Source organism: Clupea harengus, chromosome 21 (assembly GCF_900700415.2).
Source record: "Clupea harengus chromosome 21, Ch_v2.0.2, whole genome shotgun sequence".
NCBI classification, from domain to species: Eukaryota; Metazoa; Chordata; class Actinopteri; order Clupeiformes; family Clupeidae; genus Clupea; species Clupea harengus.
In genome coordinates, this window is record NC_045172.1 from 7,870,317 (window position 1) to 7,889,551 (window position 19,235).

Here is a 19,235-nt window from a genome sequence, read left to right on the forward strand (position 1 = left end):
TGCACCCATAAGCTCTAAGCGTGGTAAAATCAATTTCTTTAATGGGGCTACCTTTACCTTGGATGCCACAAAACTTGTCACAATATTTCCTTCCTTGTTCGGTCCTTGTAGATAGGCAACAGCACTGTATGCCTTCTCACTGGCGTCGCAGAAGTAGTGCAGTTTCAGTGTCTGTGAGTTTGGCTGGATGTCAATGTGATACCATCTTGGATTGGCCAAAAGGTGGAGCTTCGGCAGCTCTGCACACCACTGATTCCATTTTTCAGCCAAATCTGTGGGTAGCTGTTCATCCCAAATGATTCCCCTCTCCCACAGTTCTTGAAACAGGCACTTTACCTGTATGGTGAATGGAGTAAGGAAACCAATAGGGTCAAAGATACGAGCTGATGTCTGTAGCACATTTCTCTTTGTGTTTTCTTTACCCTTTAAAATGTTCAGTACTCCCTTTAAATCAAACACAAACTCATCCTTCTCTGATCTCCATACTAACCCCAACACTTTCAGCACATTTCCAGAAATGTCTGTTTCTGTTGCGTGCTCCACTCCACTTTCTGTCCACTTGGCTCTCAGATGTGGTGAGTTTGTCACCCATTTGCACAGGTTCATGCCGGCGTGGGACAGGATCTCCTTTGCTGTTGTGGAAACTGAAAAGGCTTCATTAACATTGCTTGAGCTGTAGATCAAATCATCCACGTAGAGAGACTCGCTCAGTGCCTCCACTTCCCGGGGCTGCTCACTTTCATACTGCTTGATGTGGTTTTTTATGGTGGCAGCTAACAGGAATGGGCTGGGTGACACTCCAAATACTACTCTACTCATCCTCATAATGCGCAGCTCATCTTTACAGTCTTGTGTTGGAGGTCCATGTAGCCACAGGAACCTAACAGCATCTTTATCCTTCTCTGCTAGAGCTATCTGCAAGAAAGCCTTAGTGATGTCTGCAGTAAAGGCTCTCATGTAGTCTGAATTTGATTATCACATCTAACAGGTTTGGATTAAGGTTCGGCCCGGTCAGTAAACAGTCATTTAGGGAGGGGCAACCTTCCTTGTGTGATGATGCATCAAATACTACTCTCAGTTTGGTTGTTACCTTATCTTCTCGAAGAACAGCATGATGTGGCATGTAGTATTTCACAGCCTCTGGTTGCTCTGCCGCTGACACGTCCTCAGGTACGTCCTCACAGATGCCTTGCTGCAGATAATCCTGTATGACATCATTGTACCTTGAGTACAGGGTTGCATCCATCTTTAGTCTCCTCGAGGCCTTCGAACCGTCCTTAAGCCACTCTGAAGTTGTCTGAGAGTGCCGGTTTGTCAGGTCGCCATGGTAACTCAACTTGGTAGCGGCCATCCTTGTGTGTCACAGTCTGTTCAAAGTTCTGAAGAGCTTCAGTTTCAGCTGCACTCTGGGTCTTCTCATTGACAATGCCAGTGACTCCACTTCCCAAAAGGCATGTAGCTGTTTTGAGATCTGGGTGTACTCTTCTAGGCTGATGTGCATACAAGTGGCGTCAGTTACACTTGATGTTGAAACTGGCCCCTGCAGGACCCACCCGAAGCTGCTTTCTACTGCCACTAGTGATTCTGTTATCCTCTGGACCTTGCCCGACACCACTTGCCAGTAATAGTCTGCCCCTATAAGCATTGACAGTTCTGGGTCATCAGCGCCGTCCAGTGGAAAATCAGCAAGCTGCAGACCTTTTCTCCTTAGCTCCTCTTGGATAGGTTCGCTGGGGACCTTTATCACTGCCGTGCACACTTGAGGGGTTTCCACTGCTTCAATCTCAATTTTTTGCTGTGTATTCCACACATTTTACAGAGAAACCTTCACAATGTTACGTTGTGCTATTACAGGAGCAGTAAATCCAAAGGTGTGTAGATGCAGCGTTTCTTGTTTTACCACTGGTAATCTTAAGGCTTTCACCACACCCTCATGAATGAAGCTTCTCTGGCTGCCTCCATCTAACAGACAACGTACAATTTTCCTTCCTCCTGGGCCCTCTGTCCACGCTTTCACTGTCTGGAGCAGCACTGTGTTCTGCACATTGGCTGTCAGTTTCGCTGTGCTCGACACAGAGGACACAACAGCCTCTGTACTGCCACTTTCCACATCCGTCTTAGCTTCACCTTGCTCACAAACTATGTGTTTTGGGCCTAGGCACACGTAGCATCTTCCCAGTTTTCGTAACTTTTCTTTGCGAGCAAACACAGAAATGTTAGGACAATGTTCTGGTTTATGGTTAGCACTGCCACAATATATGCAGGTCTGTGGTGCATTACTGGCTGTGTGCAGTGCAGAGGCTGAGGGCACGTTCCAACTTTTAGGTTTGTTTTCATAAAGGGGTGCTGGCGTACTGAATGGTTTATTATTTGGCGGAATGTCCCTTTGTGTGTTACCTGGTCTGGTAAGCTGAAGCTCTCTCTCTGCTTTGGACCTCATTTTGCAGGAACTGGATGAGCTCTAGCACCTTCCATTCACCATTAGGGTCTGACTTGCGTGTGTAGAGTAGTGCTATGTCTTCAGGTAAGAGCTGGAGTAGCACTGGACATAGCAGGCAGCCATATGTGTCACTGTGAACCCCCATGGATTCTAGACTGCGGATCTGTATTTCACATTCGTCATACAGGTGCCTGAGTGCTGCAATATCTGAAGATATTTTAACAGGGGTCAAGCTCAGTGGTTTGGACATGTGTGCACTGATTACAATGTCCTTTCTTCTAAAACGGTTCTGGAGCAGTTGCACTGCTGCATCATAATTGCTATCATTCAAAGTAAGTCCTGCTACAGCTCTTGCTGCTGCACCAGTCAGATAGGATCTCAAATAAGTGAATTTCTCCCTCTTACACAGTGCATCATTCTCATGAATAGCCGTTTCATACTGGGACCAGAATTATTGCCACTATTTCTCCACTGTATTTCTCTATCACCAGCTTGGGCAGTTTAACAGTCTGTCTACTTACTGATCTGACTGAGTTCGAACTTGCATCGCTCACCTGCACACTCACATTATCTCGTATCGTTTGAATGTGCCTCGTGGCACGAGCCTTCAGTGTGAGAATGCAGTCCTGGTAGTCCTGAGTATTAGCAATCTCCGTCTCCAGTTCGTCTGTCGACGTTTCATCCTCAATGCTTTTGTCTAAGTCCATTAAACTCTCTTCTTTGGTGGACAATACTGACATAATTTCACGGAGTTTATCACAGTCGGGTAGATATTTGCTCACCTCCTCTTCAATACGAGTCAACAGCTTCGTTGTGGATGTGCGTATTGTCCCTCTCTTCCGTTTCATCCGTTCAAAGCGCTCGGCTATCTCTGCTGCCAACTGTAGCTAGCGTTAGCTTCCAATTTCTACGAAGTTCACAATCTTTCAATCTTGAATTCCCGGGTTTAGGCACCAAAATGTTGTGTAATGGAAGCTTCTAATGATGATCAAACGGTTCTCTTTGAAACGGAATATTTTACTCTCCAATATGAATCAATATTACAAAGAAGAAGAATTTCGAATTAACAATTAGTTAGACAAGGCAGATTCTAGCGACTTCACTTCATTGAATCACTTCTAAACTAACGAGAACATTTACACATCACTTCCTCCACTTCAGAATAAAGGTATCTCCTTTCAAATTAAAACACCTTCAGATTAATATCAAATTACCATCAATAACAGATAAAGTAACAGATTCTCCCATATTTACTGTAAATAGAGCGTTTAAACATTTCTATTAACCTTTTCTTAAACCAAACAACATAAATCATGTTCGTTTACCCGTAACTTCAAATAATGAATTCATCTACTTTTTGTAAACTAATCTTCAATTAATATTAATTCACAACAACTGTAATGTGTTTTATGTACGGTGTGGTTAATAGGCTAGTCAGGTAACACATCAAAATTAGATGTACTATTTAGACAAAGATATTAATGATTGATGAAGATAAAAATGTCAGAAAATGTCCCATTCCAACAAATTCCACATATCACACCTGCCTCCTCTCAGCAGGAGGTGACGAGTGGCACCAAGCCAACTGGTCTTGCTACCATGGAGGCTCTCCATCTACAGCATCTGATAGAGGAAGAGGTTGTGGAACCAGTCACCAATGTTGTCACAGCAACACTCAGTGACATGCTGCTGGTGGAGACTGTGAAGAAAGATCCTGTCAGTCCTGGCAGCATGAAGGCAGTGGCTTCTACAGAGAGGGCTGTTTCCACCAAGAATGGTGCACCAACCCTTAAGGTTTGGATACAGAAACTGAGGAAGACCCAAATGTTGTGTTTTACAGACATTATAAGACTACATGATTTTTTTTGTGCTGTTTTGTTTAGTGTTCTAGTTTTTTACCAAGTTTGATTTGATTTAAATTCTGTATTTAAGGTACAGAACAATAGTTCTGTCAGTTATTCAATCATTTTTATAAGTAGGTGTTATTAGGTAATGCATTTACTTTAGATTGTGCTTCTGAATGTAAGTGATTTGATGTATTTTCCACAGAGATTTTGTAGGAGCTGGGTCGGGTGGATATTTCCTAGGAAGAAAGAGGTTTATCTTCCTGATGACACTTACAAATCTGTAAGGAATCTGATTTGGGTTAAATAAAATCAGTTAAAATAATGACTCAAGGAAGATGTTAAACACATCTTTCTCATAAAAATGTATTCTTACAGATTTTTTGGGATGAGTCTAAGCAGCGATGGGTGGATCACAATGAACCAGAGGAAGAGGTAACATCTTAAATGAGTATTAGGAATTAATTAGACAACCATTTTTGTGCCTTACATTTAGTGCTTTACATTCAGTGATCTGTAATTATAGTTAGAAAAGGGTTTGGAAACGACTTGTTTTTGTCCAGGTAGATTGGTGAAATTCTTCTTCTTCTTTTTTATTGTTATTATTACCCAGCCCTGCTGTAAAGCGCTTGTTTAGTATGTTGGCATAGTGATCTACAGCAAGCTAATGACATCAGTGGTCTTGTTCACCAGGAACCTGGAACAGATATATTGATGTGATGAACACAGGTGGATACATCACTAAGCCTGGGGTGTCTGTTCCTCCACCAACCATGTTGGCCCTGCTGCCTCATGTGGACATGACAGGAAGTAAATTCCACCCAGCCCAAGGTCAGTCTTAGAATTGTTTTCTTTGTTTTAAACTTTCATGATGGTTCACATTCAAAGGCAAAGAGGCCGTCATCACATCATATTCCTGCAACTAGAGCTAAATGTTTTCATTGTTGTCTTGTTTGTTCTTCATACAGTATGCGCAAGTGAAATGAGCGAAGGCATTATGCAGCCTTGTCCACCTTAGACTGGGCTCTCCAGTCTCCCCACTGCAGCTGAGGTAACACGTATCACACAAGTCTTACTGAACTAATGTAGGCTATAAACCACTTGTATAGAAAACAAATGTAGATATTTGTGATATATTGCTATGTTGATTTTTTTGTTCCACAGACTGTTGACCATGTCAGTGCTGAGGGCTTTTAATCCTTAAATCCATCAACCCATCTTTGGTGGTAAGTTTCTGCCAGTATAAGCAGCCTAAAATTACAAATGATTTTTTAATTACTTTGACTCATATTACATTCTTTAGGTTAATGATATTGCTTCTGTTTATTTGTTTTTCAGCCTTAAAGAATGCAGGACATTCTAACCAGCCCACAGAAACCAGACATTTCTCTCCATATTGTTACAATAAAATAAATTTTCCTTTGGCGTCATAATTGCGTTCTCCTGTCGCCAGGCCCACACCACACACACAGTCAATGTTAATAATAATAATAATAATAATAATAACAATAATAATAATAATAATTTATTTTATTTGTAATGCACTCTTCATTCAAAAGAATCTCAGAGTTACAGTAGCTTTGGCTTCTTCACTCCAGCTTGTCCTACTTGGACTAGGCTAGTGTGAGCTGTAAGTTGTACGAGTCCTGTTACTAATACCGGCTTTAGGGAAGTATTAGTTTATAGCCATAGCCGTGGAGAAGTAATAAAGACTGACTGTAAGAGTCCAGGTAAAGTCCAGCAACGTTAGTCCAGTGCTGCCGAGTGTTCCGTGTCCGCTCACACTAGTCTTTCAGATTCAGTCTTTAACCACATCTCATCAGCAACAATCACACATCCTTAACAGGCCACAGGTGTCAAACCCACCTGCAGCCTGCTACAATCAATTCATTGGCAGGGGCGTTTCCGCGGCGGCCAGTAAACAGAGTTCACTACAATATGTATGCAAAAGCACCTGGCACCTGATATTCCCAGGCTATCCCACAAAACCGACTTGACCTACCAAATGTTGTCCATACCAGTGACAGCCATTTAAAAACTCACCTTTTGAAACAGCATTTGACTAATCCATTTTTCCCCTTGAGCTATTATTATTAGTATTATTATACAATAATTGACAACAATTGATGTTTACTTTAAATGATAATAATAATGATAAGGTTTTATGGATTTAATTTCATTATGCTTATTCTCATTGTTGTTTTTACTGTTTTATTATGTAATGTTTTGTAAATCACTTTGGATGAAAGCATTAACCTTAACCATAACCATAACTATAATAACTGATGAGCTCCATTAAAACCCTTTGATCAGACATCACATACTGTCAACATTCTAGAATTCATCTGCATCACTCATGACATCATCGGCTGAGAGCTCTACTTTGAGAGTTCTACTTTGCACATTCTACTTTGAGAGTTCTACTTTGCGCATTCTACTTTCAATCACTTTGACTTGACTGACAAAGATACAACATTGGAGAGCGCTTTCTGCCTGCTATTGCTACCATTTTACATTGATTCACTTGAGTTCATCAAACTGCTGAAAATGGAGTCGCGTGGATGTTTCCTTGATGCCCTGAGGGCTGCATTTGCCAGCATAAGGGACAAGATCCGTAAAAGAGGAGTGAAGCAGAGACGTAGGAGCTACCGCATCAGTAAGATGCAGGCCATAGAGAAGATGGACCAGGAGAGGGGCAGAGGACTGAAGGCGGGAGTGAGACCTGAGGTGGAGGTGGTGAAGTCTAGAGCAAAAACCGATCAGAGAAGAGCTCGACTTGTGGCCTCAGGATGGAAGCCGAGGGGGGGAGAGGGAGAGGTGACAAAGAGCAAAGTCCAGGAGAAAATGGACACCACCCTCCAGGCTTTCCAGGAGAGCCGTAAGCCCCAGAGAGTCCAGTTAAGAGCCCAGAGACAAAAACATCTGGATGACGCCAAGAAATTGCTTAAGGAGGAAATGACTGCTGAAGTCCTACAGGTGCAAGTCGAGGCACCAGTAGACACAAGCAGCGGTCGTGGGAACCCAAAGACCAATACCCTGGGTAAGAACATGGAGAACACATAGTAGAAGGAAGTAATGTAATTCAGTAGTGATTGAAAAGATGACTGATCATATTTTTCCTTTACCCTTTCTGCAGCCTGCAGAGGCAAGAAGGCCTGTAGCCAGAAATGGCAAGATACGGTCCTGGAAGGGATACCAGTGGTCCAGGACAACATGGGGAAGTGTAAGTGAAATAGAGTACAATAGTAGGAATGGAACAGCCTGCAATATATCTATGGCTGACCATATTTCCCCTTCACTTTTTCAGAGGGCTAATCTATATTGATCATATATTTGTTTGACCTTTGTCTGTAGGCTGCGTACCTGTAGACTGCGCCCTGACAGGCAAGAAGGCCTGTAGCCAGGCATGGCTGGACATAGTCCTGGAAGGGATACCAGTGGTCCAGGACACCATGGGTAAGCGTAAGTGAAATAGAGAATACACAAATTTGCCAAAAATAGATTCTTATTTTTAGTTACATGATAATGATTATCAGTTATCAACTGATCAAGTTACACTTCTCAGCCGCCTTTATATGATTACACCAGTGTTTATCATTTTGGGGGATTAACATTAGGACATTAATTGTACATGACGAAAAATATTTTACATTTATCAGAGAGCTCTGCCTGTGATGGTGAGGAAAAACCCATGGAGAAGATGGAGCAGGAGATAAACCTGGCTGAGCAAGAGGAACATCCTGTCCCTGTGGAAATAAGTGAGTTTAGAATAGAGATTGAAGGATTTGGAAAATGAGGTGTAAAAAGTTTACAGGCAAGATGTTTGGTTGTTCGATTGAGGATTTCTATGAAGCAAGCTGTGCCGTGTATCTGAAATGTATTTTGTATGAATGTCTTGTGTTTATGAAAGGCACTGACTCAAGCAGCCCAACACTGTCTGCATTGGGAAATAATTACCAAATGGAGGACCAAGTGCAAACTGGAAATAAGGAACAAGGAGTGGCCCAAGGCATTAACTTGTTTGACCTGGCAGAAACTCAATGCAACAACGTTCATCGCAGTGAGTCAATCAGAATGATTCCATGAAGCCCAACATTTTCTTCCCTAACCCAGGGTGCAACAGACTGCAACTAAGTGACACTAACTGACCATTTTTCTGATGTCTTGAAAATGTTCCAGGGTGGCTGGGCCCTGTCAATGTGGACGGGTTGGCAGAGAGAAGGGTGTCTGATCTGACGTATGAGCAAATTAACACCTACCTCAGCTACAAAAACATGGGTAAGTCAAACATACAAGTCATTGCAAGGATAAAGAAATTGAAATAATCAGATCTACAGATGTAGCATATGTCATGTCTTTTTTTGAGAGAGAGAGAGAGAGAGATCAGTGAATTGAATGAATGCATGTACTCTTTGACATTATGGCACAGGGTATGATGTTGATGATGGACATCTATCTCCGTACGCCACATTGGATGACTGCAGTAAGGCCCAAGGCATGAACTTGCTTGACCTAACAGAAACTCACTGCAACAACGTTCATCGCAGTGAGTCAATCAGAATGATTCCAAGAAGCCCAACATTTTCTTCCCTAACCCAGGGTGCAACACTTTGACTGCAACTAAGTGACTAAGTGACACTAACTGACCATTTTTCTGATGTCTTGAAAATGTTGCAGGGTGGCTTGGCCCTGTCAATGTGGACGAGTTGGTGGAGAGAAGGGTGTCTGATCTTGCCTTTGATCAAATGAACACCTTCTCCAGCTACAATAACATCGGTAGGTCAAAAATACAAGTCATTGCAAGGATAAAGAAATTTAAATAATCAATTCTACAGATGTAGCATATGTTGTGTCTTTTTTTTTTACAGAGAGAGAGAGAGATCTGTTCATTGAAGTAATGCATGTACTTTTTGACATTATGGCACAGGGTATGATGGACATCTGTCTCCGCCGTACGACACATTGGATGACTGCAGTGAGGCAACGGGAGGCTACTCCTACATCTATTCAAATTTCACATCTTTCTATTAAGTTTGAGAATGAAAACAGAAAGGGGATGGACAGCGATGGGGACAAAATGCTATTATTATTGAAATATTTTTGTTGGATTATTACCATTGGATTGTTATTAGTTTCATCACTAATAGCTCAAATAAAGTATTTTATCCAATAAAGAAATTGCTGCATTGCACTCTTTATTCACACACACAGGTGTGTATGTTCATGAATGGGCAGTGCTTGGGAATACATGGTATAATTTCGGTCCTTACCTAATTTAACTTATTTACAACAATATTTCCAGTGATTGTGCCATCCCATATTTACTGGGATAATGCTATTCAATTTGTTTAAGGGCCATCTGCATCTGCTGCTCATCTGACAAAAACACAAACCCCTTTCTCAAATTCAACAAAACTCTTTGTTAATAGCACAAAAAATTATTGATATACCAGCAATATCATTCTGTCAAACTCTGTCACAGGTAATACAAGAAATAAACATCTTTTCAAATACATTTCAGTATCTAGGTTATCAACACAAGTGGGAATAAATACTGGGAAAACCTAAACATTTTTTTTTATAAAACTCAAAAGGAGGAACCTGAAAACAATTGGGTTTGAGGTGGGAGTTGAAAGAATCTGCTGTTGATTCGGCGAAATCGTCGAGGCCCACACTTGATCAAGTTAGCTTTGTTCAGCGTAAGAGACTTGTTGAAGACTGCTTAGCGAAATAATGCGTTTATTCAGACACTAGCCACGGTCTCCTCGACACAGCACGAGCATGTCATGGGGCACGTATTTGTCTGCCAGCAAAGGTCTCTGGATACAAGGAGGTCTTATAAATTACAGAAAAGTACAAACATTTATAGTGGACACATAATGTTAGGGGAGGGAGTGGGTGTGTAAGAGGTCAAAGGTGAAGTCTAGCTATGACCAAGAGGTATGGCCAGTTATGGCCATATAGATGCTAATACCTTTGGCTTCAGCCATCTTGTCGTGGCTGTAGATAAAGGCCAACAATCAGGGTCTAATAGCTCTGGCTCCAAAGACAAAAAAGCCAGGAACCATGTGTGATGGCTCCCAACATAGACAAAAGGCCAGGAGCCAAGCTTGATGGCTCTGGCATGGTGATATGCAAACTAAGATTGGGGGTCAAACTGATATACGGTCTGGTATGTGGAGTTATGATCTTATGTATGAAATCCACCTAAATCTAACAATCTCCCCGTCTGATCATACAGTAAATCAAAATACATAATGATCACAATAAAACCTAACAAAACCATAACGAACATAATCAGACATAATCATGAAACAATCCAACATTGTTACAAAATATCAACAAAACCCATAGTGTAGTGGTAAGAAGGTTTAAAACAGAACACATGTTCCTATAGTGTAGTGGTATCAATGTATAGTGTAGTGGCAAAACAACATATGTTCCTGTAGTATAGTGGTAAAACAACATATGTTCCTATAGTGTAGTGGTATCAAGATCTGGTGTTTTTTGCAACCAAGAGGCTGTGTTCCTGAGCTCACAGGTAAAAGCGAAAAACCTCATTAATCCTCTAATTTTGGGTAAAATAATTTTACTGTCCTGCTTTTTACAGCGACACTCGCCTTCCGCGAGCTGTGAGTGGCAACCAGGGGCGGCGCCAGGGGGGGGCTAGGGGGTGCTATAGCTCCCCCTGGATTAGCCATAGCACCCACATAGCACCCCCAAGAAAATAATGGTTTATTTATTATTGTTATTTAATTTAATTCTGCGTTCTTAATTTAATTTATTGTGTGATAATAATATTTCAATCACAAAAGAAAATAATAACAGATTGAAATGAACAGATTGTTCACGTAGCATGACACAGACACGTCGCACTCGCATGCGTGAACGTTGACGTTTCCTGACGATTGAAGGAGAAAGAGAGCTAGTGCACTGTCAAAGTCGTTGTTGAAGTATCAACAAATTCACAATAATGGATCGGTTTTTGATACCCACAATTCCACGAGTAGAAGAATCATGTGACGTTGAAGAAGAAGAAGAAATGCAAGGGGTATCTGAATCTGATTTAGAAGAAGAGGAACGTCGTGGTCAAAGAGATCAACCCTACACCTCTACTGAGGGTGCTAGCCATGCTACACCTGGTCTGCTGGCTTGGCCGGATTTTGGTTTTGCTTATGGCTTTTCCAGCATAGTTTTGTTTGCATTTTTGCCTGTTCTTTAAGTTTTATTGTACAATGATACAATGATCTAGCTCTGATTATTGTGGTTTTGAGTGCCTACCGTTTTGTTTCATTCACTTTTAAAAGGGGCCTGCATCTTTACACCGTTTAAGATTTAAGGTGGAACGGTCTTGTTAGATGTGTAACATTAATGAATGCGGTCTCTTTTTGGGATTTTTCTGGATCCGCCTTAAAAAATCAGATTCTAGCCTAGGACGAGCAGTCTGTCTGTGCTAGCCAGGTATACATAAGCTTCTATGTTTTTATTGATTGTGACCTGAAATAATATATACTTTTTGAAAGCATTTCTGACTCTTTGACTGTTTTAGTTAATTCTATCTGCTATTCTAATTTGCCCTCTTTAGTTTAGAATGTATTGAACTATTTATGTTTAGTTTAATTTGTCAGACATGGTAGTGGTGACCTGGTGGTCATCTGGCGCCAACTTTAACCCCCACTGAAGTAAGTGAAGTATTTGGGATTGCGGAATCTATAACATGCTGCATGCATTTTGTCAGTGACCGTCGCAGAGGAACACGGCTATGTGCGGGTCCGTCGGAAGCAGCCTAATGATAATAATAATACGATCGATTTGTAAGGCGCTTTTCATGGACTACAAAGTAAGGTGACCAGACGTCCCCGGTTTCCGGGGACAGTCCCCGTTTTTGGTGGCATGTGTCGGTAGGAAAACTGTATGATCAGGGAAAGTGTATTAAAACCGGATGTCGTCACTTTAAGCCGGTCTCTGGTTGGATAAAGCTTTTCAGCAGAAATGGACAAGGACCTTTGATTTATTCTGTAGGAACCATGCCGATGCCTGACTTTTAATATTGTGTGACGTTGTTGAAGTTCAAGTTCAACATTAATAGCGATTGAATTACCCTTGTGTCGTGTAATCGCTAGCGGTAAATAAACGTTAATAACTTGAATGACTGATTAAGGATATATGTTACACATCACAAACACATGTAATCGATGGGTTTTGGGGGAAATGAGGTAATTGGTTAGCTTAAATTGCAGTATCTTAGGCGAGCTAATTGACCTGGCTAGCTATAGCGGAATTAACAGTGCTAGCTTTGTGTTTGGTCATATAGCTTCGTAAAAGTTCGGTTAACAAGTCACTTGTGTGTTTAGTTGTATGACTTCGTAAAAGTTCGGTTAACAAGTCAATTGAGCATTAAGCCACCTGACTATAATGGGTCTATTCATATTAGCATGCTAACGTTAGACTTATTAGCAGCGAGGCTAGCTAGCTACTATGTGTTCCAATGGATTGTTGGTCTAAGCGTTAGCTTCAGTTAAGTCCTACAATAGGACAATACTCTGCAACATTCGTGTACCACATGGACAACTAACCGAGTCAATGTAGACATAGGTTAACAAGTCACTTGTGTGTTTAGTTGTATGACTTCGTAAAAGTTCGGTTAACAAGTCAATTGAGCATTAAGCCACCTGACTATAATGGGTCTATTCATATCAGCATGCTAACGTTAGACTTATTAGCAGCGAGGCTAGCTAGCTACTATGTGTTCCAATGGATTGTTGGTCTAAGCGTTAGCTTCAGTTAAGACCTACGTGTACCACATGAACAACTAAACGAGTCAATGTAGACATATAAAAAGTTGTGTAGGTAGCTTCATTCACATAAGCCGTATAACTTCACAAAAATAATAATAATTTAAAGAAAACCGATCGTTTGCATGCCAGGCGATCAACACAACTTCTCAACTAAAAAGTAAAGGTCCTTGTCCATTTCTGCTGAAAAGCTTTATCCAACCAGAGACCGGCTTAAAGTGACGACATCCGGTTTTAATACACTTTCCCTGATCATACAGTTTTCCTACCGACAGCATGTCCCCGGCTGGAGCTGTCCCCGGAAATTGTTCAGTTAGCCTTGCAATAGGTACTTATAACAGGGAGACTCGCAGAGACGTGACTGCATCTTAAGAACTGTGTTCCTTTATTGCCCTACACCTAGTGGTTACACGGGTTACATGCAGAAGGTTCCTACCCCGTATTCTAACTAATACTACATCCCCCTTTCTGACTTCAAGATGCTGTCTAAGAAGATGCATGACTAAACAATAAAACTCATGTTAAGAAAACAGTGAATATTTCTCTTACAGTCCTCTTGAATGTTTAACTCAACACTTCACATATTCAAGCATAAACAGATTTATAAACTAAGACTGTTTTGTGTTAATCTCATAACCTTTTAACCTTTATGAACTAGTGTTACTGGAAATATGAAATCATATCCAACAGTTGGCATTCACTTTCAACATTGCACCTCTCATGTTTTTGAACATCATTCAATCATAACGAATATCATTCAATCTTTTACTGGTGTCCGCTGCCCGGAGTCACAGGGGATTGCAGGTGTGACAGGTGTGTTCACTGCAGCGGGTGCGGCATCCTCGGGTAAGTTGGTGTGTGTTGCTGGTGCTATAGGAGTGGGCGAGAGATGGTATCGGTTTCTTCGCAGAGTGCCCCTAGGCGTCTCTACAATGTAGGATCTCGGAGTGCTTGCATTGGACACCACTGTGCCCCTCTCAAGGGTGTCCTTGACCCACACATGGTCACCTTGTTGCAGGAGTGGCATGTCGTGTGCTCTGTGACGACGGTCGTAGTTCTGTTTCTGCTTCTGTCTGTATGTTTGTTCAGTTCTTTTCAGATTGTCCATGTCTGGCCAGCCTGGGTTAAGCTGGGATGGGATGACAGGGATAGGTGTTCTAATCTTTCTGCCCATGAGGAGCTCTGCTGGACTGTGTCCATTCGCCAGAGGTGCGGCGCGGTAGGCCATGAGGCCAAGGTAAGGATCACTGGATTTCTTCAGGATACCTTTGATTGTCCTTACGGCCCGCTCTGCCTCTCCGTTGCTTTGTGGGAAGTGGGGGCTGGAAGTGACATGGCTGAAACCCCACTCTCGCGCAAACTTTCTGAAGTACTCAGATGCAAATTGTGGCCCATTGTCTGAGCGCACCACATCTGGTATGCCATGACGCGCGAATATGGATTTGAAGTGCTCCACCACAGCCTCAGATGTTGTATAGGTGAGTTTGACCACTTCAAAGAATCTGGAAAAGTAGTCTACGATGACCAGATAATGTTTATTATTTTCTGTCTGAAACAAATCTGCCCCCACAGTGGACCATGGTCTTGCTGGGAACTCGGTGGGTTGCAGTGTCTCTTTAAAGTTGGTTCTCTCACGACTGCATATGTCACAGTTCTCTATCAGTCGTGTCAGGTCTTTGCTAAGGCCCGGCCACCAAACAGATTGCTTGGCCCTCTCTCTGCATTTAGTGAGTCCCAGGTGGCCCTCATGCAGTTTGTTCAGTATGTCTGCTCTAAGTGACGCTGGAATTACTATTCTACAGCCGTAAAGTAGCAAACCCCCATTAACTGTTAGCTCACCTGAGTATGGCAGGTAGGGACAGAATGCTCTTTGTATGGAGAATTTATTCGGCCAGCCCTCCTCGCAGTATCTCTTCAGTGTGTGGAGTAGAGTGTCTTTGTCCTGATGTGTTTCTATTTCTTTAAGTCTTTTGTCTGTAGCTGGCAGGCTTGCCATCACAGTATCCACATACAGGTTCACCTCTTCTTCCTGTAAGCCGTCTGCAGTGTTCTCGATTGGCGCTCTGGAGAGCACGTCAGCAGTGGCGATGTCCTTGCCTGGCACATGCGAGATGGTGTAAGAGAACCTCATGAGTCTCATACGTAGACGCTGTATGCGAGGTGGCAGTTCATCCAGACTCTTTGAGCCTAGCAGGGGAACCAAAGGCTTGTGATCTGTCTCTATGTGGAAGTCCTTCCCAATGAGGAACTCAGAAAATCTCTCACAGGCCCATGTTGTGGCTAAAGCTTCCTTTTCAATTTGAGCGTACCGCTGTTCGGTGTTGCTCAGGGCTCTCGAAGCATATGCCACCGGCTTCCAGTCTGTTTCATTTCATCGCTGGAGGAGAACGGCACCCATGCCGTATGAAGATGAATCGGCTGATACGAGTGTGTCAGCATTTGGGTCATACAAGGCAAGACCCGGCGGTGTCGTAAGCTCAGTCTTAATCTGTTCAAAGGCTTGCTGCTGTTGTGGACCCCAGGCCCACATATTGGATTTTCTCAACAGGTCTCTGAGAGGGCGCGTTTTCTCAGCCAGGTGAGGTAGGAATTTTCCCAGGTGATTGGTCATTCCCAGGAAGCGCCTCACCTCACTGATGTTTCTGGGCTCTGCCATGGCTTTCACGGCGCCCACCTTGTCGGGGTCTGCACTGACTCCTGAGGCATCGATAACTTGTCCTAGGAACTTTATCCTGCTCTTTGAGAACTCACATTTGTCGTTGAGTGTCACTTTTGCCTCCTGCAGACGTGTCAACGTCTTCCTGAGCCTCTCGTCATGCTCTCTCTGCGTAGCACCCCAGATGAGCACATCGTCCATCTGACACAGAACACCTTCCAGGCCTTCCAGAATACGAGACATGCGTTTCTGGAAGTGTTCTGGAGCAGACGAAATCCCAAAACAGAGACGATTGTAGCAGTAACGCCCAAATGGTGTTATAAAGGTGGTGAGGAGAGAGGAATCTTTAGATAGCGGAATCTGCCAGAATCCAGCATTGGCGTCGAGCTTAGAAAAGATCCTGGCTCCTGCGAGCTGTCCTAAAGTGTGTTCGACTGATGGCAACGGATGCTTCTCCCTCATCACTGACTTGTTCAGCTCTGTGAGGTCTGTGCAAATCCTTACTTTGCCGGTGCGCTTGGGCACCACAACCATCGGTGCGCACCATGCTGTAGGCTCCTCCACCTTTGAAATCACTCCTTGCTGCTCCATGCGAGTGAGCTCTTCTTTCACTTTTGGCATGAGTGGGAGGGATATGCGTCGCGGTGTGGAGAGGGAAAAGGGCTTTGCTCCAGGCTTCAGTACGATGGTGTACGCCCCCTTCATTTTCCCTAATCCAGAGAAAAGCTTTGGAAACTCTCTTTTTACAGTCTCTTTGGTATCCAGGCTAATGGTATTCAATCGAGCGACCAGTTGGAGTTTCATGGCGGCTAGTCCACCCAGGAGTGGTGTAACATAAACTTCTTCTTCTGTGCTTTTATTGACCTTACTGAGAGTAGCTGTGAATTTTCCATTTACCTTTAATGCTGTCCCTCCTGGCCCATAAAGAATCTTTGTGGCTCTAGACAGTTTACTGAACTGGCCCTGTGTGTACAGTTTTGCTGGGATTGCAGTGACATCAGCTCCAGTGTCTATCTTAAACACTGCTTTGTGATTGTCCACTTTTACCTCTGTCATCCATGGACTGGCCCCTGTGGACTCCACAGAGCTCAAGAACGCGACGTCCTCATCGCTGTCCTCCTCACTCACTGCAGCTACATGAACTCCCAGTTTCTTTTTAGTTTTGCAGACACTAGCATAATGTCCTTTCTGTCTGCACTGGTTACACACAGCTTCTCTAGCTGGACACTGCTGCGGATGATGCCCTCGTGTGTCTCCGCATCTGTTGCATTGTGTTTGTCTATCCAGTGTCTTTTTATGAAATGTCTGCCTACTTTGCTCATTGCTTTGCTTTGAGCTGCCGCGCTGCCACGCGTGCATACTGTCTAGCTGAGTGCTACTGGCTTCTGCTTTAAAGTTTGTTTTCAGCATTTCAAGTTGCTTCTTTACCTGTTCGCTTGTTCGTGCCTTGTTAATTGCCTTCTCCAACGTCAGTTCAGGGTCCATCTGCAACTGTTCTGATAGGCGTTTATCTCTCAGGCCCACGACTAGACGATCTCTCACCATGTCGTCGTGCAGAGCATCGTATCCGCAGAATTCCGCTAGGCAATGCAGCGCGGTGTGAAAGCTGTCTGCTGACTCGCCGACTTCTTGCTGTCTTTGGTTAAACTTAGCCCGTTCAAATATAATGTTCCTGCGCGCTACGAAATGCGCATCCAGTTTATCCTTCACTGTTGCATATTCACCCGCTTCTTCATCGTTTAAGTGCAGGGAAACTATAATGTCTTCTGCCTCTTCTCCCATTGAATAAATCAACGCATTCACCTGGTTTTCCTCATCCTGTAGGTCCAACCCAGATGCGATGCGAAATCTCTCGAACCGTTTAATCCATTTCGTCCACTCTTCCGACTTGAATGAAAACTTCTCTGGAGGCTTAACTTGATAATGAGCCATCGTTGCTCCCGTCTTGGTGATGCTAACGCTAACTATCTGACTAGCTTAACTAATTTCACTCGACGAATATGCACGCAAACAATGCGCTCTAAACTTGTGCAATATGCAGTTGACTCCACACTAATACTGTGCAGCTTACTGTCTTAACTTCTGACACCATGTTCAGTTAGCCTTGCAATAGGTACTTATAACAGGGAGACTCGCAGAGACGTGACTGCATCTTAAGAACTGTGTTCCTTTATTGCCCTCCACCTAGTGGTTACACGGGTTACATGCAGAAGGTTCCTACCCCGTATTCTAACTAATACTACAGAAATGTCCCCGGTTTTCACTGTGTCCAACAACAGACCCGGGATACAAATTTTAAAAAAGAAAGAAAGAAAATAATGACCTAACGTTTAGTTGCGTAGCCTACACGCCACAGGCTCAAGCAAGCCAGCCAGCAGCCAGGGGGACAAGCTCTAGCTCAGAGCTCAAAGATGTTCTAGAATGCCCGTCTTTGTAGTATTTTGATTGGTGCAGCGCAGTAGAATCTTTGCCCTTAGCTTCTACTTTTTTTATTCAGAGAGAGATCGCGTCCATTCATTCATTCAGCCAGCTAGCTCTGGCAAATCGAGTACAAGACAGGATAGCATTGGGATAGGCGGTTAGCGAACGGTGTTTATTGTAAGTGTCATTGTTTATCATCTATGTCATATATTATTTAAACTATAATATGTATGTAGCCTATGATCTACAATTTGCAACAATGTGAGGGTTAAGCAGCAGCTATCTGTCGGTCAGGTGTCAGCCACAGCTCTACTTACTAACTAACTTTGTTAACTTTTTAACATTAGCAGTGATACTAACTACAGTACTATGACATTTCAGTTTCATTAGTCTGGGTTACTATTGTGAGGTAGTTGGCAACTTTACGTCTCTCGTTGTTTGTGTGACAATGAAAAAAAAAGAACTTTGAACTTTGATAGTTCTGTGGAAGCAAAAACAGTCTCACCAGTTCAATTTTAAGCAGTGGGTTTCAATGTGCTTAAATCTTTAAATGAGTCATGTGCTTAGGCTACATAGATAGACAATTACATGTAGCCTAGAATAATGGTAGGCCTACATTACCTAAAAAAAACAAACACAAAAAAAAACATGTGTTCTTGTGGTGGTCTCTTAAAAGACACTAATGAAATGTATTTTTCCCACATTAACTTCACAAATTCTTTATCAACAAATATGTGAACTGGTAGTGTGTCACAGAACTTGATATTTTTTTAGATTATTCAGATCTCCCCCCTCACCTTGACATTGGTTGGATTTAATTACATTTTTTGTAAAATTGTATTTTTAATCTTTTAGTTTGTTTGTTTCTTAAATCACTTTTGGTATAGTAATACCTAAAAAACTATTCCAAAGATCCTGGAGTATATGGGCCTGATCTTTATGTACATAGTTCCAGCTGATTTTCACACAGAATATAGGAATACAATGCATTCAGTTGCCTCAATGGCCTTAACATTTTCTATTCTGGAAAAACCTACACCTATCACACATCCGTGCAGACCAGTCACTTATCAGCCAAA

At 42.6% G+C, this 19,235-nt stretch overlaps 1 long non-coding RNA gene across 1 annotated transcript; it reads left to right on the top strand.

Moving 5' to 3' along the window:
- The first annotated feature begins 4,493 nt into the window (after nt 1-4,493).
- Nucleotides 4,494-5,109, top strand: LOC116218231. The gene is made up of 3 exons (XR_004162761.1): nt 4,494-4,567; nt 4,663-4,719; nt 4,978-5,109. It is a non-coding gene; the product is annotated as an uncharacterized LOC116218231 (long non-coding RNA).
- Nucleotides 5,110-19,235: the final 14,126 nt, after the last annotated feature.